The sequence below is a fragment of the Myxine glutinosa genome, chromosome 4 (genome assembly GCF_964187855.1).
Source record: "Myxine glutinosa chromosome 4, kmMyxGlut1.1, whole genome shotgun sequence".
Classification (NCBI taxonomy): Eukaryota; Metazoa; Chordata; class Myxini; order Myxiniformes; family Myxinidae; genus Myxine; species Myxine glutinosa.
Genome location: NC_136264.1, coordinates 110,898,348 through 110,924,837, shown reverse-complemented (window position 1 = coordinate 110,924,837; position 26,490 = coordinate 110,898,348). Strand labels below are relative to the sequence as shown.

Genomic DNA, 26,490 nt, shown 5'->3' with positions numbered 1-26,490 from the left:
TTTATACTTCTCCCACCCCCCCCCCCCCTTCCCACGCCGCCTCCCCCCAAGCCCTCTCCCTCCCACACATTCCCGATGTCCCTCACAAATGTTGTTTATGTGCTTCCCCTTCTCTCCCCATCTTGTCTACCGCTCCCCTTTTTATATACTTTGGCTCTTTGTCTGTTTGATTTGTTTGTGTGGTAGATGTTAGCTCTTTCACGAGCCTCGATTATGTATACAAAAAAAAATAAAAATAATAATAATAATAATAATAATAATAAATAAATAAAAATGGAGTGTGCTGTATGTACGGTGGCCGACGTTTGTCTGTGTCGTGACATCCCGAACAACCCCAGCCACCTTATACTCCCTGGCTGCTTGTTGAACGAGTTGTTGTTTTGTGTGAGAAAGTGCACAAACTCCTTCAGATATTAATGGAGTCACAGCCGTCTGAAGAGCTGAGTCTGGATATCACTCGTACACTGTGTGACGTTAAAGGGCACGCCGTCATCGTTCGTAAGCAGCACGTAGCTGTTGGTTAGCATCCGTTCTTGCAGGGGCCTGGCAGTGCCACTGATGCAGTGCCCCCTTTAAGTTAGAGCAGGAACTTGAAATTTGGCCCAGGATGCCGGCGATAGCTCGCCTATTCGCCGTGAAGGACACCGTAGGATTTTTAATGTCCACCAACGAATGCTGGCAGACAGGACACTCCGTTTAATGTCCATCCGATGGACTGCACACACATTGCCTGTGAAACACCAGGATGACAGTTTATAGCTGGGTCAGGATTTGAACCCAGGCTACACAGATTAGAGGTGAGTGTGCGCACCTGAAGACTATCCTGCTGGCCCAGCTAAAAGGCCAGATTACAGATGGCTTAAAAAAATAAAGCGACAATATATCACTCACACACACACACACACACACACACACACACACACACACACACACACACACACACACACACACACACACACACACGAGTACTTATCACAAGTTAAGAGAAAAGCTAGCATAGGATCCCCCTCCCCTCTCGACTGTACTCTCTCTCCCCCACTCCCCTGTCTCTCCCCCACTCCCTCCACTCTCCCGTCTCACCCCACTCTCCTCTCCCTCCTCCAATCCCTTCTTCCTCCACCAAATATATCCCCTCTTCCTCCCCCAATCCCCTCTGCCACCCCCAATCCCCTCTCCAATCAGTTAAAGCCAACGGTTTCTTTCAACCATGTAAATCGATGATTACCTTTCCAATGGTAAATAATCGGGTGAAGGTACAGGGCAGGTGTTGGAGTTGAAAACTGCAAACAGATGTTTTTGGGAGTAAAATACATTGCCAGTGAAAGAAGAAGATGACATAGTGTTTTTGGAAGATGTCGAAGTGTTTATACTGGATTTTTGGAGTTTTTTTATACATCATCAATGCTTGTCGTAGAGCACGAAGACAGAGCAGACAATGACGTTCACTGGAGCAACAAAAGGTGACGCAAAAAGTAGAATCCAAGTCCAAAAAGATTGCCACTGGTCGCCCGGGATGATATTAAAATCAAATCAAATACGGTGTCAAATAAAATCAAATAAACAGATACATCAGCTTTTTAAAAGCCTATACGATACAATCATGATGGCTGCACAAAACTCAACATAGCACAGGGGATTATACACACAAAGTCATGGATTACGTCCGACAAATTATTTGAAACAAGGGAATGGGAAACGGGAACGGGTCGGAATGTGATTCCAAACAGGTGGATGGAGGTTATGTTTTCACCCCTGTCTGTTTGTGTGTCCATTTGTCTGTTAAGAAAATTTCTCAAAAAGTTATGGACGGATTCGGATCCGGCTACGAGAATTTTTAAAGTGATTCTTCACCATTGGGATATAGGGCCAAAAACGATACATAGCAGGATAGCTGAAAAGGTTGTGGACGGATTTGGACGAAACCTGGTGGACAGGTTGTGTATCTGACAAGGAAGAATTGATTCGATTTTGGTGAAGATCTGAATATGGATTCGGATATGAGAGTTATTTAATTTTTCAAGTGATTCTTCACCATTGGGAGATGGGGCCAAAAATGATACATCGCAGGATATCTCAAAAATTATGGATGGATTTGGACGAAACTTGTTGGACCAGTTGTGTGTGTGACAAGGAAGAATCGATTCAATTTTTGTGACGATCTGGATCCGAATCCAGCTCCAGCTAGTATAATTTTTTAAGTGATTCTTCACCATTGAGTGATATGGCCAACCAAGCGGAGGTTTACTCTCTACTGAGTGCCATTCTAATTTTATTCTGAAATAATAATTTTAAAAATTCGGGCGTGCAGTGCATAGGCACAGAACACTGGTTTCATTGCTCGATACCTAAAAAAAAAACTAAAAAAAAACTCAAGTTATGCAATGAAGCCAAAATATTATTATTGCTCATGTGCATATATAATACGTCGTGTTTATACAGCTTGGATTGACCCAATTCTACTGGGCCATAATGGAAGTCAGATAGACAGGAAGGCTTGAAGCCTGAAGCCGACACAAACTGTGGACTTCAGAATGCCTGTGACGCCGATGGGCTGAAACCTTTCGACATTTGATGATGCTTTTAATAGTCGCTGTTGCTCTTTTTCACACTGATGAGAAAAGTTATTGGGAACTCATGGTGATTGTGAATATAACACTTCCGTTTGGAGCAGTTTAACCTCATGTCCCGTGGAGCGTATTATTAAATTATAGATTAGGTTTTCAAAAATTGTTTTTTCACAATTGTTTTCCGATTTCACCCAAGATTAAGACATAATTATTTAGCCCATGAGTTCTGATCGTAAGAATATTGAAACAGATTTTGAATATCAGCTTTTAATAAGACGATACGACAATCTTGCCAGGAGCCAATCACAGTGCACCATCTAGCTTCACACAGCCAATCAGCGTAACAGCGAACGGACATCCATCCTTGTTATATATATATATATATATATATATATATATATATATATATATATATATATATATATATATATATATATATATATATATATATATATATATATATATCATATATTGTTGTGGATATGAGGATTGTGTTTTTTATTGTGTTTTTTTTATTATTGCTTTATTCTGGACCCTCCTGCCTCCAGTCTGTGTATAAAGGTCAAAGTGCGTCCCGTAATTAGTTCATAAGCACTCACGTTAGCCAATAATAGATTTCCCCCTTGTTGACAGTTATTTCCTTATTCTGTGTATTAGGCTAAGGATTTGTCTTCCATTAATTTGACACTCCATTGCACTGCATTAAATAAAGTAGATCCCTCCGACATGGCATCTTCAAAGTGCCAGGTTTGCCAGGTTTGCTGCAATTGCCAACTGCATTTGGGCGGTTTTCTTCATTCGCCATTGCTGCCCTTTGGCTGGGGCTAGCTCGAATCGCCCCAAAACCACCATTGGCCACGAGGTAAGGTCGGGGAAGAAGGGCGTGTCTCCACCTCGTCATAGAGGGGAGGAGTGAACCAGCCCTTGCCGACCAACCCAGACCGAGGGGTTAGCTTTAGAGGGCGGAGAGAGAACGTTTGGGGGAGGTTCGCAAAAGGGTCAAGGGTGAGGCTTCTATAACCCACGGGAGATGCCCCCAGGAGAGTGGAGGAGGGAGGAGATCAGATCACAGACAAGCCTGAAGAGAGTCCTGGAGTTTGTGAGAGAGGGAGAGAGAACCCGTCACGCCAGACCCCCCACCAGCAGCGTTGGCTCCACCAAGCAGCTCCGACCCGTTACCCCGTGCACACGACAGGATCGGTGGCATCGGCGGCCGTCAAGGTCCAGCCCGACGTCCCGTGCGGGATCAAGCTCCACCAGCTCTGTGCCTTCCTCCCCCTCCAGCCACCCACCTCCTTCCAGCCAATCCACTCTGCAATTCCCTGTGTGAGTCCGTCTTTGTTTGTTCTGTCCAGGGTATTAATTAAGCCTGTTTAGATAAGCCAGCGATTTTCACTGTGTCTATGATTTCTTCTATAAATTATTTTATTATCCTTCCTTCTCCTTGGTTACTTTTGGTTGTAAATAGCAAATAAATTATATTCGTATTCCCTACTTCTGTCTTCCTCTTCTTCACATCCGTGTCGCCTTTGTCTTTTCCCCATTGAATATCTGTGGCACGATTTGGCCCACGTTTAAGGGATCGGGTCTAGTCATTGCAAAAACAGTTCGGGCCGCGGCGCCATCCGCTCGGCAAATTAACATCTTATCCACGGTCCGTAACAATTGGTGCCTGGGAGTGAGATTCGGACCTGGAGCGCGAATAGCGCGCTCAAAATTACGGGTGGCCCAAAAAGAAATTTTGTTTTATTTAAAATCTTAAATTTGGAAGTCGTGCCATGGACAATCAAGGTGATCGGATGCAGGTGGGTGAGCTAGAAGAGGGGCTAGGGGTAACCCAGGACCACAGGGAAGAAATAGAGGAGAGCAATGAGGAGGTGGTTGAGCGAGTATCAGGTGCACAAAATGGCGCCCTCGCGCACGTGGTTACAGCGGCACCAAATTCGCCACGCCCGCGACCGTAGCAGCGCCGCCGATGGATTGGGGCCTATTCATGCTGCAAATGCGGGCCCTCATGGAAGAGAACAGGGGGCTGGGAGACCAAATTGGGGCAATGAGGGATGAAGCGAGGGGTACTAGTGAGCAATTAAGAGACGGGTTAAACAATATGGACAATAAATTTGAGGGGTTGGACAGTAAATTTGCAGGGTTAGACAATGGGATAAAAGAGGTAAAGAATGGGTTAACGGGGCTAGAAGATAGGATGGAAGGCAAATTGCGGGAGATAGGGGAGCAATCCGCCCGGGAAATCAAATGGATGGGGAACCAGATAGAGGAGGTGAAAATCGGGTTAGACACTAAACTGGATGCTCAGAGGGATGAATTAGAGCAGATGAGGACGGCATCTACTAAAGAGATGGGAGAAATGAAGGAGGAAACAGGACGAGGTGTAAGCGAGGAGGTCTCGGGGGTACGCGAGGAGGTAAGGCGAGGTGAGAAGCGTATGGAGAAGGAGGGGAGGAATAATACGGCTAGGTTACAGGGGGGCATAGAGGACCTGACGCAGGAAATAGAACAGCTGACGGTGGGACAAAAGGGACTTGTGGAGCAGGTGGAAAAGAACACTGCGGTACTAGGCGGGTTAAAGGCGACACAAAAAGACATCAGGAACGAATTGATAGCGACAAAGAAGGAATGTCAGATGGTACGTGAGGGACTGACAACGAGGTTGGACGAGGTGACAGAAGCAATGGAGACGAAGGCCCGGGAGGTGAGGACGCACATAGAAACGGTCAAGGTAGCGTTAGAGGACGAAATTGAGGAGACGCACCGGGAAATAAAAGAGGTGGAGCAAAAGTTAGAGGAAGTGGAAGAGGGGGTGAGTGAAATTAAGAAGAGACGGAGGGAAACTAAGAGGGAGATAAAGGAGGAAGTAATGGAATATGTGCAAGGTCGGTGCTCAAATCGTGATGGTGTGCTCGCTAACCAAATTAAAAGTTTGCAGGTGGCGAAGGAGGTGCGGAGACGAGGTGCCGAGGTGAGTGGCGATATACGTGGAAATGTATATGATGTGAGGGGAGCTTCAGTCGGCTTGGGGGTTGCTTTGGATCCGGGTGTTCGTGAGAGGCCGTTGGTGAAGTGTGCGACAGGTACGGAGTGCGAAGGAGGAGGTGTGCGAGAATGTCCGACTCTGGGGTGTGTGAGGAAAAAGTGCGCGCCGAGGAGTGAGTGTGCTGTCGAGAGTGAGTTGGTCGTAGCGCGTGTGCGGGGGGGCACATGGAAGCACGTAGTGGGGAGTGTTACAGGGGATGTAACGGAAGCATGCACACCTGTGGTGAGTGTTACAGAGGGTGTAACGGAAGAGAGTGCGCAAGAGGATGCGCGAGAAAGGTGTGTAACGGACGGGTGCATGAGGAAAGAGTGCGCTGTCGAGAGTAAGGGTGAGTGCGCGACCGAGTGTGGTGGTGAAAGTAGTGAGAGTGACACGGAGCGTGAGTTGGTTGTGGCAGGTGAGAGAGGATGTACACCTGGAATGGAAGGATGCACACCTGGAATGGTAGAGCGCGTATGGGAATGCACACTGGAGTTGGTAGTGAGGCACGTGATTGGCTGTGCAAGTGAGAGCACACCTGTGGTTGTCACAGAGGAGGTGACCGAGGAGGGGGCGCGAAGAGGTGTGTTGGTGAGGTGTGCGAACGACGAGTGTGTGCAAAGGTGTGCGATGGTCAGGTGTGTGACCAAGTCTGTAAGCGGAATGAGTGTACCTGAGTGTGTAAAAGGTGCAATGACGAGGAGCATGGGAACGGCTGGATGTATGAGCAAGGAACGGGCTGCGGGGTGTGAGCATGCAAGTGGAGCATCGACGCTAACCGGGTTAGCGGTTAGAGCGACGTATAGCCGAATCGGGCCTTTGGTGCGAACCGGGCAGCTTTGCGTGCCGCGGGGATCCGCGGCGGTTTCGAAAGAACCGCCGTGCGGGATCCACGCCGGGCCGCGCTTTGAACGGCCGCGTCCGTGCTCCACTAAGCGGAGCGGGCGGCCCGGTAGGAAGGGTCGTCACGACAACCCTTTGTGGTTGAGGCGTTCCGGCAGGGCGAGATCGGGCCATTGGACGGCTCTGTGCCGAGATGGTGCGTGGGATCTCGGCCCGGGTAAACCTCCTTCCCTGCACCGAAGGCCGGACGGATCCAGCCGCCAGCACCAAGCAACCCGCATTCATTGCTCGGCTGTGCGAAGCCGGGCTGTATAAGTGAATTGGCGCACCGAGAGGCTCAAGTGAGTAGACGTGTGATGAGGATAGTGTTTTGGACCCGAAATTAGAAAAACAAAATTTGAGGATTGACAAAGGATTGGCAGAGTGATGATTGGTAATGGTAGAGTGATTGGTAGTGATTGGCAAAATTTTAATTAGCTGGAATTTGGTGTGCAAAATTGGTAGTGGAAGATGCCCGATGTGGTGGGATGGCAACTCTGCCATCTCTCACAGCGGGGGCAAAGGAGCACTAGTTTTATGGGGTTGGCAGTGAAAACTAGCCCGGGAGGGTTAGGATATCGTGTGTAGGGATCTAGAGAAGATGACCTTAGGTAACGGTAAGATTAGGTAGTGACAATGATACCTGTAGTGGGGACGCAGGTAGATTAGTTTGGATGATAATGACCAGGGAGCGCAGTAGTTTAAAGGGGCAACTGGGAAGCGCAAGTTCCAGAGGGGAGTAGTTAGATGAGATGATGCCGTGTGTTAGAGGATCGGAAGTATATTGTGCAGGGTATGAGTAAATGATTGTGATTGTGAGTTGTAGTGAGATTGCACAGGTGTATGGAGCAGTGTGTGAGTGAGTGATAGTGATGTGAGTTGTGCTGACCAAATGGTCCAGGAAGGAAGGAGGGTGCAGGTGGCACCAGGTGTGATTGCACAGGTGTGCAACGACAGGTGTATGAAAAACAGGTCTATGGAATAAATGGTCTGGAATATATGGAGTATTGGAATGGATGTTCGTGGAGTGAGTATGGTGGAAACTGTGGAGTGGAGTGGATGGTGCGAAGGTGTGGATGGTGCGAAGGTGTGGATGGTGCGAAGGTGTGGATGGGGGAAAGGAGGATGGACCCCATCACGAATACCCGGGGAGGGTAGTGTAAGAGTTAGGTAGAGGGTACAGGTAAATTGTGGTTGGATATTGGCATCTGTGGTGCGTGGTGGAAGAATGGTATTTGGATGGGTGCATTAGTGTTGTGGAAATGGCTGGGCGTGTAGCCTGTTAGTGTGTGTAGTTGGTTGACACTCCGCCACTGTTAGGATGTCGGCCAGGTGAGGCCGCAGGTGGGCTCGGGGAGCCGGTAGTTGTTGTGGATGGGGCCCGAGGATCTGGAGGACGGACCCGGGTAGCCCAGTGCCAGAGGGCACCGAGGGGTGACAGAGCCAGGAGGGGCCTTCCCCAGTTAGATAGGTTAGGGTGAGGAGCTAGGTAAGCTCGGGTGGCAACTGCAGTGGTGGAGGTGTGCAGGTGGGTAGACCTGCTTGGAGAGCTGTACAACCCAGCCCGGAAATTGTGCAAGGGCACCGGGAGATGAATCGGGGGAGTGAGACCCCAAATTGATAAGCACCACAGTTCGGTCAATGGGAATTGGTTTTTAGAACCCATAGTGTAAGTTGGCCAATGGATTGGCAGGGAAAGACCCCGGGTAGGGTAAAGTGTGTTAATGTCATTTAGAGGATAGTTAGGATTAAGAATCTCCTCGCACCATCTACATCCACTCACCTGGGGTGACGCTACTCCACACCATGCCATGGATGTTTTGTTACTTTATTATTTTGATGCAAATGTTTGGAATGTGAGATGCATCATGACGTGGGTGTGACATTGTGCTGATGTTCCATCTCTTCCTCCTTATGAGGATTGATGATGAATTAAGTGATGGCAAATTTTGGTTAGAGGGATTGTGGTGATGAATTTGGTATAGGAGAGATATGGGGAGACATGACAGTAGTGACAAATTTGTAAAGGTGTAGATTTTGTAAATATGGGGTAAGGGCAAGGGTAGAGTAGGTGACAGGGGGGGTGACGTACGGTAGGGACGAGCTTTCTCACTTCGCTCTCCGTACGCACTTCACCTTGCATTGCCTTATTGATGTGTACCCTTGTGACCTTACCCCTCGCTCATCTGTCTTTTCCCCCCTTTTGTCTCCCACATGAGGACTGTGCGCCACTGGGCACCGAGGGGAGCGTGCGTGAGTCCGCCATTGGGCGCCCGAAACTCCCAGAACCACAGCTGTCTGCATCGATGCACCACCTTATGGACCACATGTCTGTGGCCGAGCACCACTTATGGACCCCATGGGTTGGGGCAAGGCCCCTCTGCTGGAACCGGCCATGAGGGCCCGAGATCTTGCTGGCGGACCTTGGTCACAGGGCACCTATGCCGCACAGGTGAACCACACATAGTCGGCCCTGTGGGCCATAAATAAATCAAAAAAAAATGGACACGTTTTGTGCAAATTTTATTGCAAATAGGCCGCCAGCAAAGAAGATGACAACTGGAAGAAAGCAATAGCCAGCAGAGGGAGCCGAAGAGCAAGACCAGCACCAGGGTTTGCTGTTTTTATTTTTTATTGAACAGTGATGACTGTGCACCGATTAGTGCTTGAGGGTGTTTTGGTGCGTTTTGGGTGCTTCATGGTGCATCGATGCAGGGCAGACTGTCTCCCCCCCCCCCCCCAAAAAGAACGATCACAGGTCCTGGGTTGCATTTTGTAAATAAAGTAGTCATTGTAAATAATGCGCCCCCACCGTAAATGTATAGTTTGAAGACAATTCCACAATTCGGTTAGCTGTGGGCGTGAATCTGTTAGGCAGGGTGCAATGGAGCAGCGGGACATATTTATTTATGTTTTAAAACTGTCACACTCAGGGTCAGGTTAAATGTAGAGGGAACTACACCTACGTGCCACACTAAAAGTTAAGGTAAGAGGCCCGGGACATGCCTAAGAGGAGAAGGGTGCAGTGTTGTGGATATGATGATTGTTTTTTATTGTGTTTTTTTAATTATTGCTTTATTCTGGACCCTCCTGCCTCCAGTCTGTGTATAAAGGTCAAAGTGCGTCCCGTAATTAGTTCATAAGCACTCACGTTAGCCAATAATAGATTTCCCCCTTGTTGACAGTTATTTCCTTATTCTGTGTATTAGGCTAAGGATTTGTCTTCCATTAATTTGACACTCCATTGCACTGCATTAAATAAAGTAGATCCCTCCGACATGGCATCTTCAAAGTGCCAGGTTTGCCAGGTTTGCTGCAATTGCCAACTGCATTTGGGCGGTTTTCTTCATTCGCCATTGCTGCCCTTTGGCTGGGGCTAGCTCGAATCGCCCCAAAACCACCATTGGCCACGAGGTAAGGTCGGGGAAGAAGGGCGTGTCTCCACCTCGTCATAGAGGGGAGGAGTGAACCAGCCCTTGCCGACCAACCCAGACCGAGGGGTTGGCTTTAGAGGGCGGAGAGAGAACGTTTGGGGGAGGTTCGCAAAAGGGTCAAGGGTGAGGCTTATATAACCCGCGGGAGATGCCCCCAGGAGAGTGGAGGAGGGAGGAGATCAGAAGACAGACAAGCCTGAAGAGAGTCCTGGAGTTTGTGAGAGAGGGACAGAGGGAGAGAGAACCCGTCACGCCAGACCCCCCACCAGCAGCGTTGGCTCCACCAAGCAGCTCCGACCCGTTACCCCGCGCACACGACAGGATCGGTGGCATCGGCGGCCGTCGAGGTCCAGCCCGACGTCCCGTGCGGGATCAAGCTCCAGCCAGCTCCGTGCCTTCCTCCCCCTCCAGCCACCCACCTCCTTCCAGCCAATCCACTCTGCAATTCCCCGTGTGAGTTCGTCTTTGTTTGTTCTGTCCAGGGTATTAATTAAGCCTGTTTAGATAAGCTAGCGATTTTCACTGTGTCTCTGATTTCTTCTGTAAATTATTTTATTATCCTTCCTTCTCCTTGGTTACTTTTGGTTGTAAATAGCAAATAAATTATATTCGTATTCCCTACTTCTGTCTTCCTCTTCTTCACATCCATGTCGCCTTTGTCTTTTCCCCATTGAATATCTGTGGCACGATTTGGCCCACGTTTAAGGGATCGGGTCTAGTCATTGTAAAAACAGTTCGGGCCGCGGCGCCATCCGCTCGGCAAATTAACATCTTATCCGCGGTCCGTAACAATATATATATATATATATATATATATATATATATATATATATATATATATATATGTATATAATTTCAGTTCTCCAGATTTCAATGAGCGCACGTAATGACGTCACCGCCATGTATGTACGCTCTGCCTGTCAAACTCTCAAGAGAACCATCGGACAGAGCATAATTTTTGATCTTTGTTCAGATACTGTCATAAGTGTATGTAAAACTCACAGTTACCGACCTGGTTTCATCCTTTTGGGGCTCATCAGGGCAACGCAGTGAGTCCTGCATACACTTATGACTGAAAATCATTCGATTATATACAAGTTACTATGCGATTTCATACCATCAGTGGTGAACCGCCATTAAGGTATCCCATCCCGCTATGCTGTACCTTAATGGGAGCGATAAGTACCATCTGCCACACAGCACATTATCTTTGGTATCCACTCATTATATGGAATCGCCTGGATGCTGCCGGGAGCAACCAATCTAAATATAATTTCAGTTCTCCAGCTTTCAATGAGCGCACGTAATGACGTCACCGCCATGTACGGTATGCTCCGCCTGTGAAGCTCTCAAGAGAACCCTCCGACCTTAATGGGGTACTTATCGCTCCCATTAGGGTACAGTATAGCGGGATGGGATACCTTAATGGCGGTTCACCACTGATGGTATGAAATCGCACAGTAACTGGTATATATATATATATATACATATACATTATACATATATACTACATAACATCAAAAGAAACTTATCAAATCTTTAGGACACTCATTGAAATCCTCCAAGCAAAAATGAAAAATATTGGAACACAGGTAAAGTTCAGCTATCTTTACTAAACACGTCAATAAACAAGAGGTTGCTTCAATCACAAAAAACAAAAAGCATGAACATCACAACGGGTGGTGCAACAAAAGTTACAGCACTGCAACACAAAGGCACGCACCTGAATACAGTCAAAACAAAATGACACAGCAATGGACACAACACTCCTACAGTCAAGGACAGAATGACAGCAGTGTGTATCTATATATATATCTGTGCAGTGTCTGTGTTGTGTTGTGTGTTGTCTTGTCTTGTCATGGAACTACTTTCTCAAACTTTTGTGAAATCGTACCAAACTTCTGGTATGCACATATCTCTCCTGTCGGTATGTCCTAAGGTTTTTTGAAAAATTTTCAAAATTTATTTTTTTGAATTTTTTTGGGGAATTTTTTTTTTTTTTACTTCAATTGTTTATAAAATGTGATATCACGTATATTACAAATACATTTGTGCAAAATAATTGTTTGAATTATGATTGGTTTAAACCATGATAAAACGGCAACTCGGGTACAGTCATTTATCTATATATCTGCACATCTGGGCAGTGTGTGTGTTGACACTTAATGACTCCCTCAAACTTTTGTTTCCGTGGTTGTGAAGTGTTTTTAATGACGTTGTGGTGGTTTTGAATCACGTGGTTGTGAGGTATTTTGAATTATGTGGTGGTGAGGTGTTTTTAAATCACATGGTGGTGAGGTATTTTGAATTACGTGGTGGTGAGGTGTTTTCAATTACGTGGTGATGAGGTGTTTTCAATTACGTGGTGGTGAGGTATTTATAATTATGTGGTGGTGAGGTGTTTTCAATTATGTGGTGGTGAGGTATTTTGAATTAGTTGGTGATGAGGTGTTTTGAATTACATGGTGGTGAGGTGTTTTTAAATGATGTGGTGATGAGGTGTTTTGAATTACATGGTGGTGAGGTGTTTTTAAATGATGTGGTGGTGAGGTGATTTTAATTTTGTGGCTGTGAGGTGTTTTTATTACGTGTTTTATGGCTGTGAGGTGTTTTTAATTTCGTGGTGGTGAGGTGTTTTTAATTTCGTGGTGGTGAGGTGTTTTCATTATGTGTTTATGGCTGTGAGGTGTTTTCAATTTCGTGGTGGTGAGTGTTTTTAATTTTGTGGTGGTGAGGTGTTTTTATTACGTGTTTTATGGCTGTGAGGTGTTTTGAATTACTTGGTGGTGAGGTGTTTTGAATTACTTGGTGGTGAGGTGTTTTGAATTACTTGGTGGTGAGGTGTTTTGAATTACTTGGTGGTGAGGTGTTTTGAATTACTTGGTGGTGAGGTGTTTTGAATTACTTGGTGGTGAGGTGTTTTGAATTACTTGGTGGTGAGGTGTTTTGAATTACTTGGTGGTGAGGTGTTTTGAATTACTTGGTGGTGAGGTGTTTTGAATTACTTGGTGGTGAGGTGTTTTGAATTACTTGGTGGTGAGGTGTTTTGAATTACTTGGTGGTGAGGTGTTTTGAATTACTTGGTGGTGAGGTGTTTTGAATTACTTGGTGGTGAGGTGTTTTGAATTACTTGGTGGTGAGGTGTTTTGAATTACTTGGTGGAGAGGTGTTTTGAATTACTTGGTGGTGAGGTGTTTTGAATTACTTGGTGGTGAGGTGTTTTGAATTACTTGGTGGTGAGGTGTTTTAAATTACTTGGTGGTGAGGTGTTTTGAATTACTTGGTGGTGAGGTGTTTTGAATTACTTGGTGGTGAGGTGTTTTGAATTACTTGGTGGTGAGGTGTTTTGAATTACTTGGTGGTGAGGTGTTTTGAATTACTTGGTGGTGAGGTGTTTTGAATTACGTGGTGGTGAGGTGTTTTGAATTACGTGGTGGTGAAGTGTTTTGAATTACTTGGTGGTGAGGTGTTTTGAATTACGTGGTGGTGAGGTGTTTTGAATTACGTGGTGGTGAGGTGTTATGAATTACTTGGTGGTGAGGTGTTTTGAATTACGTGGTGAGGTGTTTTGAATTATGTGGTGGTGAGGTGTTTTGAATTACGTGGTGGTGAGGTGTTTTGAATTACATGGTGGTGAGGTGTTTTGAATTACGTGGTGGTGAGGTGTTTTGAATTACGTGGTGGTGAGGTGTTTTGAATTACTTGGTGGTGAGGTCTTTTGAATTACGTGGTGGTGAGGTATTTTGAATTACGTGGTGGTGAGGTATTTTGAATTACGTGGTGGTGAGGTGTTTTGAATTACGTGGTGGTGAGGTGTTTTGAATTACATGGTGGTGAGGTGTTTTGAATTACGTGGTGGTGAGGTGTTTTGAATTACATGGTGGTGAGGTGTTTTGAATTACTTGGTGGTGGTGTTTTGAATTACTTGGTGGTGAGGTGTTTTGAATTATGTGGTGGTGAGGTGTTTTGAATTACGTGGTGGTGAGGTGTTTTGAATTACTTGGTGGTGAGGTGTTTTGAATTACTTGGTGGTGAGGTGTTTTGAATTACGTGGTGGTGAGGTGTTTTGAATTACGTGGTGGTGAGGTGTTTTGAATTACTTGGTGGTGAGGTGTTTTGAATTACGTGGTGGTGAGGTGTTTTGAATTACGTGGTGGTGAGGTGTTTTGAATTACTTGTGGGTGAGGTGTTTTGAATTACTTGTGGGTGAGGTGTTTTGAATTACTTGGTGGTGAGGTGTTTTGAATTACTTGGTGGTGAAGTGTTTTGAATTACTTGGTGGTGAGGTGTTTTGAATCACTTGGTGGTGGTGTTTTGAATTACTTGGTGGTGAGGTGTTTTGAATTACGTGGTGGTGAGGTGTTTTGAATTACTTGGTGGTGAGGTGTTTTGAATTACTTGGTGGTGGTGTTTTGAATTACTTGGTGGTGAGGTGTTTTGAATTACGTGGTGGTGAGGTGTTTTGAATTACGTGGTGGTGAGGTGTTTTGAATTACGTGGTGGTGAGGTGTTTTGAATTACTTGGTGGTGAGGTGTTTTGAATTACGTGGTGGTGAGGTGTTTTGAATTACTTGGTGGTGAGGTGTTTTGAATTACTTGGTGGTGAGGTGTTTTGAATTACGTGGTGGTGAGGTGTTTTGAATTACTTGGTGGTGAGGTGTTTTGAATTACTTGGTGGTGAGGTGTTTTGAATTACGTGGTGGTGAGGTGTTTTGAATTACTTGGTGGTGAGGTGTTTTGAATTACTTGGTGGTGAGGTGTTTTGAATTACTTGGTGGTGAGGTGTTTTGAATTACTTGGTGGTGAGGTGTTTTGAATTACTTGGTGGTGAGGTGTTTTGAATTACGTGGTGGTGAGGTGTTTTGAATTACTTGGTGGTGAGGTGTTTTGAATTACGTGGTGGTGAGGTGTTTTGAATTACTTGGTGGTGAGGTGTTTTGAATTACGTGGTGGTAAGGTGAAATCGTCCCAAACTTCCAGTCTGCACCTACCCCTCCCCTATGTATGTGTTGAGGGGTTCCTTCTTGAAAAAAAAACATTCAACCTAAATCTTCAACCTAAATTGCCGATAAAAATGTAATATCACAAACACAACAAATACATTTGTGCAAAATAATTGTTTGTATTATGATTGCTGTAAATCATGACAACACAGCAACTCAGGTACAGTCATTATACTCAGTTACGACGCTTGGTGAGGCGAGCTCAACGAGCCGAGCAAAGCTAGTGTGTGTGTGTGTGTGTGTGTGTGTGTGTGTGTGTGTGTGTGTGTGTGTGTGTGTGTGTGTGTGTGTGTGTGTGTGTGTGTGTGTGTGTGTGTGTGTGTGTGTGTATGTATATATATATATATATATATAGATTTCGCAAATTATACAGGAGGAGGCTCTCCTATGGTGAAAATTCAATCCTGCCTCACACCTAGCTCGGCTTCACGCTGTTGAAACCAAAGCTTTCAGAATCATTGGAATCTCTCGGGATGAAGCTAACTCCGAGGGCCTTTCACTCACTCACCGCAAGCAGGTTGGTGGTCTTTCTGGTCTTCGACTGACTCCTCTCCGGCCTAGCCCCCCCCTCCTTACAGCCCTCTCTGTGCTCTGTCCCCCAAATATTCATACAGGTCACACAAGATCTGCCAGCAACCCTCTTATGGTGAAATTGCCAAAATCAAGAGTCTCTGCTCATCTTCGCTCTTTTCTCCCACCTCTATAACAAACTCCCTCACTCTCTTCAATCCCACTCCTCCCTCCAGGTCTTTAAAACAGCTGTTCACCACCATCTCTTGTCTTCCCCCAACCAAAACCTTGATCTTTTCTACCCCCGCTAATTCACCCCAGATCCACTTTTTTGAAATTCCGACTTCTTTCCTGGAAGTCCTAGCTGTGTCCATGTGTTTTATATCTCTCCACCGCCCCCCCCCCCCCCCTTCCCGTGCCTCCTCCCCCCAAGCCCTCTCCCTCCCACAGATCTCCCGATGTCCCTGCTCTCAAATGTTGTATTTGTGTGCTTCCCTCTCTCTCCCCATCTTGTCTCCCGCTCCCTTTATCTTATGTTTTATGTGTCAGTTTGTCTTTTTGTGATTAATGTTAGCTCTTACACGAGCCTCGATCTTGTATACAGGAAAAAAAAATCGTCAGTGTTTGTCAAAAAAGTTGTCAAAATGGTCAAAAAGTTTGTCAAAAATAAAATTGTGAAAAAAGAACATTCAATTGTCAGTGAACGCACACGTTTCACCTGTTGGCTCCAGAAAGCTGATCTACCATTTACACACAAGTGAGACCCCGCCTGGTGAGACATATTGGAAATTTAAAAGGCACAGTCAGGAAAGAAAATGCTCACTCTGAAGCTGTCAAATGATTGCATCACTGGTGGGGGAAGAAAGCCCATAACCTGAACCTAGGAGGTTGGGCACCAAGGTAGGCAGCATTTTATATGGCAAATAGAACCACAGGTGGCAGTCTCATCTCCGAGCAGCCAAGGGGTTGAACCCACGACGGTGAGGGTAATGGAACAAGCCTTTCCCGGCTCCATCACCAAGCTGCTCATTTAATGATTACATTATTATGAAAGCAATCAGCAAACGGTTTTTATATGCTTACAGGTCTGGAATATATATTTAATGATGCAAAGTGTAGGTTTCTTGTCCGAGGTCAGGAAAGGTAACAGAGCCTGAAGGGATGATAACCACCAAAGGAAGGAGTAAATTTGGCTCCAGGGGCAACGGAATAACCAGTGGTGTGTGTAATAATGGGTGTGTGTGTGTGTGTGTGTGTGTGTGTGTGTGTGTGTGTGTGTGATGGGAGTATGTGTGTGTGTGTGTGTGTGTAATGGGAGTGTGTGTGTGTGTGTGTGATGGGAGTATGTGTGTGTGCGATGGGAGTATGTGTGTGTGTGATGGGAGTATGCGTGTGTGTGTGTGATGGGAGTATGTGTGTGTGTGTGATGGGAGTATGTGTGTGTGTGATGGGAGTATGTGTGTGTGTGATGGGAGTATGTGTGTGTGATGGGAGTATGTGTGTGTGTGTGTGTGTGCGTGATGGGAGCATGTGTGATGGGAGTGCGTGTGTGTGTGTGTGTGTGTGTGTGTTGGGAGTATGTGTGATGGGAGTGCGTGTGTGTGTGTGAGATGGGAGTGTGTGTGTGTGTGTTGTGATGGGAGTGCGTGTTTGTGTGTGTGTGTGTGTGTGTGTGTGTGTGTGTGTGTGTGTGTGTGTGTGCGTGTATTCATCGCATTGTCGGGGGGGAGGGGTGTATGGTCGAATAAACTCACCCTCGCCCGCAACCAACGGTTGATGATCTTGTTTGAAGACTACGAGTACGAGGAAACGATGTCAGATTAAAATAAATATCTGTCGAACAGCGAAATTAATAAGAGGAAACAAAAGACAAAGGATGAAAGAAAATAGGAGATCAAAGGAAGGAAACCTATTAAAAAGGGATAAAGGAAAAGCAATCACTATCAGGAATTAGAAGACAATGCAATGAATGCAAGACGAAAGAAGGGACCAATGGTAAGAGGAAGAAGAAGCTGTCAGTTGCCGTCACGCGTCGGCGTGGCACAAACCATTCGCGCTCCTCGTGCGGTTTCCCCCCTTAAAACTGTCCAATCTCGCCGTCTCACATGTGAGGCAATTGTTATTCGAGATTTCAAAAATAATTATATTTTACATTTCAAATTACTTTTTTCACTTGTATTTTGCTTCTCCACCTGCAGTTGCAAACGTAGAAATAATTCGGTGCTCGTCCCTTCCCGCCAATGGTACAGTCCTTCGCAAACAGCGCGCGTCATTTTGGCCAATCTGAGTGATATCAATATCATGTTTCAGGCCGTGTCCAACAGGTATGAGGCAGCAAGCAGATCACGACTCTCGGAGTGACGTTTGCCTGGTTATCCATTGAAACACTCATCCTTATTTTACCATGACTGGTGCTTGCACACCAGAGGGTGATCGTCCCGGGTTTGTTTTGAACGTTGATTCTTCATGGACGCTTTCGCTAACTATAGACCGATCCGATAAGGACCATCGTGCCCCCCTCGCCAATAGGCGGCGATCTTGCGTCCGCCATTACTGGGGGGCGGCCAGATCCAAACTTAACTCCAGCTGTCTGCGCCAGCACAACTATCATCGCGATCGTACATGAAAAGTGTCCGTGATACAAGTGTTTCTCTATACGTGTGGAGCGGTCGTCGACACCTGGCACCTGAAGGCACACGATACAAACCCCGTTTTCGGCGATACGGCGCCCGGCCATGCCGCCCTGAAGGCACCTGGCACCTGGGGGTATCCGGTTTCCACTTCCACCTGCACCAAACCTATTTTGTTAACAACCGCGTACCCTATGCTACGGCATGCCGAGCCCCCTTCCGAAAATGAGCAGAAGAACATATGATGATGAAGGAGAAACTTGACATGTACTCAAAGCATGATCAGGATATTGAGGCATGGCTCTCTAAAGCAGCTTTACATTTGCGGAATGAAATAAAGGAAGCCAAAAATGAACAGCCTTGGCCACCTTACCCAAATGAACTAGATGACAAATATGTGGACATCCCATCATCACTTAAAGCGTTTCTAACAAAATTGTTAACTGGTGAAACAAAGAGGTCAAGTAGCACAACTCGTGTTCAGAGATTGGTGTGGTCATTCACTCAAGATCTCATATATGGAACAACTTCAGGCAGAGTAAAGACATCAAAGTACATATTATTGCCTTGGACAGTAAAATCACTGACTGGTAATGTCGAGATCATAAAGATTCTGAACCGTCTAAGTCATGGGATATCATATTCTACATTGTTGGAAATAGACACAGCTTCGTGTCTGCAGAAATTGCAAACACAACCAGAAAATGATATTGTGCTGCCATCAAATATCTATCCTGGGGTTCCTACTGTGTTAGCATACGACAACATTGACAGGCAGGAGGAAACCCTCAGTGGAGGAGGGACATCACATCGAGTTAATGGGATTGTTGTACAACCGCAAGTATTAACAGCCCAGCTCCCCACAAACAGAGAAGGAATGCAGAAGGACAGAAGACGCTCTATTCCTCCTCAACCCTTTGTGTCACCCATTTACAACTGTGGCGACAGAAGAAGTCCTCCAGCAATCACACCACTTCAGCCTGACGAGGCACAAATGGCAGAAGTCAAAACTGCTGAGTTTGTCACATAATAAGCATATAAGATGACATAATAAGATGACACATAATAAGCTTTAGTAAAAGTATATTTTTGATCTGGTACCTCTGGTTGGTACCGATTGGTTATAATCTGGGGTCCAGCCCATGGACTACAAGCCGAATGAAGCGGCGCCCCACAGCTATGGCGGCGTCTATTGAGGGCGCCCGTCCATTGAATCCTCCGTCGGATCGGTCTATAGGCAGTGTGCGTGTGACGTCACCACTTTTGCGACCCGCCATCTTGGATGACAATTAAACAAAGCGAAACGACACGTGGACTGCATCATTGTGTTTTCATTTGCTAAATTGATTAATTTTAAAGCTGTATTTTGTTGACAATCTTGCCGATATGGATGGAGGATTGCTTGTCGTGTCATCGACCGCCTACAAGCAACAATATAAACATTTCGATATGGACTTCGAGTGATAGGTGCCCAAGAGGGATTGGGATTTCAGAATGACATTCTCACATTAGTCAAAGACAGAAAATTTGTCTTTTATTTCTTCATAACTATGTGTTATGCCCATGGACTCAGTAATCAGCACAAAGTACGAGAAGCAAGCGGATTTATTCGCATCATGCTAAGTTGTCCACTGCGCATGCGCTCCGCCTCCAAAACTCCCCCCAATATCATAAACTGGTACAAAGGAGATCACGTGGTACCAAAGTAAACAACAGACACAGCAATGCCCCATTTTTAGCTTATCTGGAATTGGAATTTCAGATAGGATATTGTCATCGTGCACCGTCCGTCCGTCCATCCGTCAGTCCTGTCCATCTGGCACGTACCATATAATTAATAAAGGGGCCTTTTATATGCCCCTGGCATTTTTCCCAAGAATAAGAATTCTACCATTTTTGTTTACGTAATAAATAGATGGTATTGTGTTTTGATCAACAGGTTTTCAGGGAAAATAAATAAAATTTAATTTTCAGCCTTTAAAAATATTCCGAATAAATTATTGAAGTATCAGCTGCTTTTTTTATTTGTATCCTTTTCTCAACTGTGTTGCAAGTAGTGACCTGCTTTGCGATGCTGTAAAAGGTGATGTATAGTCAGCAATACCGTTTGATAGGGCGAAAGATTACCGTTTTATGAATAAATGGTGTATATGTGGTGTATAATCAGAAATAGTTTGTATATCTTACTATAATTCACCAAATGTCCATCTGTCTGTCTGTTCGAAGGTACCGTAAAAACTGCTGAACCGATCGCAAAGATATTTTGGGTGGGTAATCCTGGGATGTCCAGGAGTAAAATAGGCTTATTTAGTTTTCCCAATTTCAGCTTTGGTCTCCAGCATTCTCAGGTTTGGACTCCCGCATAACATTCGCGTTCACATAACGTTCATTGTGACGATGTTCTCATTGTGACGATGTGTGTTCACGGTAGTGTTTGACTTGACGGTGTGAACGTAATTTCGTAATGTTTTTCATTTCGTAACCCTTTAATGAACGTTTAATGTTTAATGAACGTTTAATGCCCTTCGATGTCCGGGGTCGCACGCGCGCTACACTGGACGGGCCAGCGTGTATCTTGCCCTTCGCCGTCAGACTCGGGTAAACCGCTGAGCCCCATCCGTGATGGGGACTGGGGCTTGAGACAGTGTCCCACGAACGAGGAATTCCCAGTAAGTACGAGTCATGAGCTCGCGTTGATTAAGTCCCTGCCCTTTGTACACACCACACCGCCCGTCGCTACTACCGATCTGACGGTTTGATGAGATCCTCTGATCAGCCCCTGCACGGGCCGTTCTCGGCTCGTGCCGGTGCACCGAAAAGATGAGCGAACTTGACTGTCTAGAGGAAGTAAAAGTCGTAACAAGTTTTCCGTCGGTGAACCTGCGGAAGGATCATTATCGGGACAACATGAGAGCGAGCGAGACGCGAGACATACGTGGTACGTGATCGTCCATGTACTGTTTAGATTTTGATGATTTGCGTGTGATATGATTCAACGGATGTTTATATGAATCGTTTAAAATAAAAAAGCCTTCAATTTCTGATATTTTACCTTTTCATTTGGGCTTCAAAATTGAAGCCTCGCCCATAGGGCGGGTACTGTTGCTAGTGGTGTATAATCAGAAATACTGTTTGATAGGGCAATATATTACTGTCCTCTCCCGACTCCTCTCTAGCCTTGCTCCCCCAGCTCTCTCTCTGATATTCCCAAATATTCCTGCACGTCGCACAAGATCTGTCAGCAACCCTCTTATGGTTAAACTGCCAAAATCAAGACTCTCTGCTCACCTTCACTCTTTCATTCCTCTTTTTACCCCTCTGAAACAAACTCCCACACTCTCTTCAATCCCTCTCCTCTCTAAAACAGCTGTTCACCACCATCTCTTATCTTCCCCCATCCAAAACCTTGATCTCTTCTACCCCGTTAAAACACCCCAAATCCACCTTTCAATCTCCAACTTCTTTCCTGAAATTCCTAGAAGTGTCAATTTGTTTTATACTGTGTAACCCTTCCCCAACCACCCCCCCCTCCCCCCTCCCCTTCCACCGGCCCTCTCTCTTCCACAGATCTCCCGATGCCCCTGTTCTCTACGGTTGTGCTTGTATGTTTTCCTCTCTCTCTCCCATCGTTTTCTGCTCCCTCTTTTTATTGTATGTTTTACAGGTCCTAATCGATATGAGATAACATTGTTATGTGATGAAGAAGGAAGAGCTTTCGTTTTAAGCCCATCTATCCTCACCTTACTCAACTGTATGCAGATTGCCGAGCATCTGATTGATAAAAAGATGGCCATCTAATTCATGGCAAGCATGCATATGGCATATAAATCCCCTATAGGCCTATCGTTGCTGGATGGACGGACGCATGCACGCCGAGACCGAGCTGCTTTTATTATATATGAGAGCACCCTGAAGTTGTACTTGTGGACGTTTCATTTCATTTCATTCCATCACGTTGTGAAAATAATAAAATTTTCACCCATCTTGGCATTTTGTTCATTTGGGAGTGGGGTGGGGGAGTGGGGGGAAAGTGAATGAGGCAGCGGTCTTTTGAAAGAGCCAGAGGAAAACCGTACCAGTGCTCTGCCATCTGAGCTATCTGGGCGACCCTGACCAAGCATGCAATTTTCCCACATATATGATTGCCACTCCCTTTCCGGCAATGCTTCCGGTGCACGCACTGCCAACCGCAGGAGCACCAACGGCCTGAACACAAGTGGGTCTTCCTCCTCCATGTCCTCTATTATAAACAAATCCATGTCCTCTATTATAAACAAATATCTAATTATTTATGGGACTAATTATTTATGGGGGACAAATCCATGTCCTCTATTATAAACACCACTGTGCGTGAAGTGAAGCAATTAGATGAATGAACAGGATTAAATAATTAAATTGATAGATGTGGGAAAATTACATTCCCAGACCAGGACCAGGCATGTAATTTCCCATGTAATTTTTCAATTTTCCAAGACAATTCAAAAGATCCCAAGGACCCAAAAGACCTGGAGGACTTAAAATACCCCCAAGGACTCTGAAAACTCAAAACACCACAAAGACCCTAAAAGACCACAAAGACCTTAAAGTACACCCAATATACCCTGAAGACCCAAAAGACCATTATAGACCCCAAAGATCCCAAGGACCTTAAAGACTCCAAAATACCCTTTAGACCCCAAATAACATTTCGACACAAAATACCCAAACGACCACGAGGAATTTCCATGGGCCTCTGCCATTATACTGTCGGACATCCCTGTCAAACTCCTTAAAATATTCCACACTCAATTGCACACAAATTCCCTTTTTTGTATACAAAGGCGAGGCTCATGTAAGAGTTAACATATTAAACACAAAAAACATATAATAAAGGGAGCTGGAGACAAGAGGGGGGGAGAGAGGGGAGCACACAAGTACAACAGTAGAGAACAGGGGGATCTGTGGAAGGGCGAGGGGTGGCAGGTGGGGCTGTGGGGGGGGGGGGGGGGGGGGTTACACGGTATCAAACAAATGGGCACTAATTGGAATTTCAAGAAAGAAGTCGGAGATTGAAAGAGGTGGATTTAGCGCGTTTTAACGGGGGTAGAAAAGATCACTGTTTTCGACGGGGGAAGGTAACAGGGAGTGGTGAACAGCTGTTTTAAAGACCTGGAGGGAGGAGTAAGATTGAAGAGAGTGAGGGAGTTTGTTCCAGAGGGGTAAAAAGAGGAATGAAAGAAGGTGAGCAGAGAGTCTTGATTTTGGCAGTTTTACCAGAAGAGAGTTGCTGGCAGATCTTGTGTGTCCTGAAGGAATATATGGGGTACAGAGCCCAGACAGAGCAGTGGGAGCAAGGCCGGAAAGGAGTCGGTAGAAGACAAAGACCACCAACCTGCCTGCAGTGGTGGTGGTGGTTCATGTGCAGCTACCCGGCTGCTGGTTGCATCACTTATGTGGGCACGTCTGCCGCTGATGCAATGCCTCTCTATAACCAGTTATCTGGTACTCATTTTGCCGACCTCGGAAGGATGATCAGGCTGGGTCAACCACACCTGGTGTTAATTCAATGGGATTTAAACTCAGGACCTTCAGATCCCAAGCCCACCGCCCTAACCATTAGGCCAACACCAGGTGATTGCCTGCTGGAGAGGAAGAAGAGAGGAAGAAGAGAGGAAGAAGAGAGGAAGAAGAGAGGAAGAAGAGAGGAAGAAGAGAGAAGAAGAGAGAGGAAGCGAGAGGAAGAGAGAGAGAGAAGAGAGAGGAGTGGGAGAGAAAGAGAAAAGCCCTCAGAATTAGCTTCATCGTGAGATTCCAATGATTCTGAAAGCTTTGGTTTCAACAACGTGAAGCTGAGCTTGGTGTGAGGCAGGAGCACCAGCCCAGAGAGGAGAGCAGTATTCCATTGAGCTGCGGATGAAAGCTTTGTTTGTGGTGAGGAGCTCAGGTGTGCCAAGGAAGGACTTCGCACGACGGAGGATGCCCAATCGGCGACTGGCTTTGGAGGCCAGCTTGATGCAACCGGATTGTCTGCATATAATTGTACTTTTAAATGATCTAATGCTCATAGTGGAAAACACACACGCCTGTTGGATGAGACAAATACAGTCACTGAGCTTGGGGGAAGTGCCATCACTTCATGGGGTACTCTGGGTATCAGCAATGTCAAAAATGGCACCGCCTTTTACACCGCACCAAGCGGGGTATTTCCTAAAGAATTTCCTCCTCTGAATGGACACCAAACTATCTGGATTGTACGTTTTCTCATCCTTTTAAATGCAGTGCGTCAAGCATGGAAGCAGCACGTACCATTTGAGTGTTTGGTAGGACACGACCGGCCAGGGTTCAAACCGCCGAGGTACAGGCGCCATCTTGGAAAAAACGAAAAACGTTGCAACTCCAAAACCGCTCCATGGGAAAAATCGAAACGGTGCATGTCAAGTACTCCCCATGGGGAAATAAGATATGTTAATGATGTCATTGGTACCTTCATTGTCACGTCATAAGACAAGTATAATGCTTGATCCGATGAGTATGAATTTTTTTTCTTCTCTGCAACTGTTGGTCCGATGGACCCAAAATTTACCATAGGAGCCTCCTCCTGAAGAATTGTTTTAATGATTATGACGTCATAGGTCACGTGGTATAGGTGCCATCTTGGAAAAAAAAATTGTAAAGAACTTCGCATGGAGAATAAGTGGTGTTAACAATGACGTCATAATTCGACAGGGACAACACTTAACCTGATCAGTTTGAAATTTATTGAGCGTGATCTACACAATTATATCAATGTAAATTTATGATATCACTCACATGGTCTGGCAGCTGTATTGGATCAAAGAAAACAACCCTTCAAAAACCTAACATTTGGCTCGCACCAAATTGACTGTGCGTAAGTATTCTATGAATATCATCTACTTTGCAATGACAACAAGCAAGTATTCAAACAGAAAATATAAAGGCAGATTTAAAAACAATTCAAGATTCACCAGATATCTTCCGTTCTGGAAAAGTACTGAATATAACAGAAACAGGCCACATTTATGAAAGTGGGAATGGCCAACAGGAGAAAAGTAATGGATATCAGCAAGACCATCGAGTTTTGATTTATCATGGTTTGTTATTTCAAATGTTTACACCCACACCAAATACATTTTATATCCATACATCTACCAACCATGTGCGGATGTAGCCCCTCCTGTCTATACAAGATTGAGGCTCATGGAAAAGCGAAGTAACAGAGGATAAAAGGGCAATAGACAGACAGCAATGTAACAGTTGGACCCAAACAAGGGAATTAACAAACAGAAAAAGACAAGGGAGAAAATGTAACCTGTGAAAATGTTGGTGTATATTAGGAAGGGGGAATAAGGGGTGAAAACTTACGAGGTAGGAATGGGGGTCGGCAAGAGATGGTGGCAAACCCCTTGCTTGAAACTCCGGATAGCAGGATCGAACAGCCTCAGGAAGACTTCCACTGACGGAGAAAAGTACTGTCCTTGGTACAAGCAGAAATAGAACAAAGCCTTTAATTACCTCCGCCACTGAAGGTGGACAAAAGTTGTTTTCACCCGTTTGGTTATCCGCCTGTGAGCAGGTCATCTCAAAAAGTTACGCACAGTTTCGTACGAAGCTTGGTGGACATGTTGGGTGTGTGACAAGGATGAATCGGTTAGATTTTGGTGAAGATCCAGATACTATAATTTTTTTTATTTCACAAGTGTTTCGTCATCATTGAGCGATGGGGCCAAAAACGATACATAGCAAGATGTCTCAAAAAGTTGTGGATGGATTATGACAAAACTTGGTGGAAGACTTGGGTATGTGACATGACCAAAGCAGAATATATTTTGATTCAGGTCTGGATGCTGATCCGGCATATCACTTGGATACAGGACAAACTGTTCCGCCTGGTGGAGGTATGTGCTATACAGAGTGCTGTTCCAGTTGTTTTGTTTACACAATGGGTCCAGATCCTCTGAAGATCTCTCATTTCATGGCAATAGAAACACGAGTCAGTAATGCATGAAATGATGGAGGAAGCCAAAAACGTGGAAGATGTTTACAATATTGACCGAAATTTGGAATTTGTTGACCGGAACATGTTGACCAAAATACATGTTAACCGGAAAACAAACCGTCGTAGGTGATTACATGTTGCCCGGAATTTGATTATGAATCCAGTCCACTCGATGCATCATCAAGGAGGCACGGCTTTGCCAATGACGCATTCCCCTGCACACAAGGGCAGTAATGTGCAGTTTCACCAGATTTCCGGCAATAACTGACCTACTCTTCCTCCATAAACACTGTGGGATTATATTTACTTCCTCCTGCTAACGCGAGTATGTAAGTACCAATCCGACAGGTTGGAAATGGATTGAGAACCAAACAGACAACAGAGCCGAGGCAAGTGTGCTACCTATGCACCAACTTGCAGTAAAAGACAAACAATTC

General features: G+C 45.5%; 1 protein-coding gene across 2 annotated transcripts in view; it reads right to left on the bottom strand.

The window, feature by feature from the left end:
- The window catches only part of LOC137425078 (E3 ubiquitin-protein ligase MARCHF8), a 216,728-nt gene extending 199,257 nt beyond the window's left edge, over positions 1-17,471 (bottom strand). Inside the window, exons 1-2 of one of the 2 annotated variants that reach the window (XM_068113100.2) lie at positions 17,182-17,440; positions 1,226-1,280 (exon numbers count right to left, since the gene is read on the bottom strand). The gene's annotated coding sequence lies outside the window, so the exon portion shown is untranslated. Of the gene's footprint in view, positions 1-1,225; positions 1,281-17,181 lie in introns of both variants that reach the window. The other variant, XM_068113093.2, reaches the window with a different exon arrangement.
- Between the last annotated feature and the right edge of the window lie 9,019 nt (positions 17,472-26,490).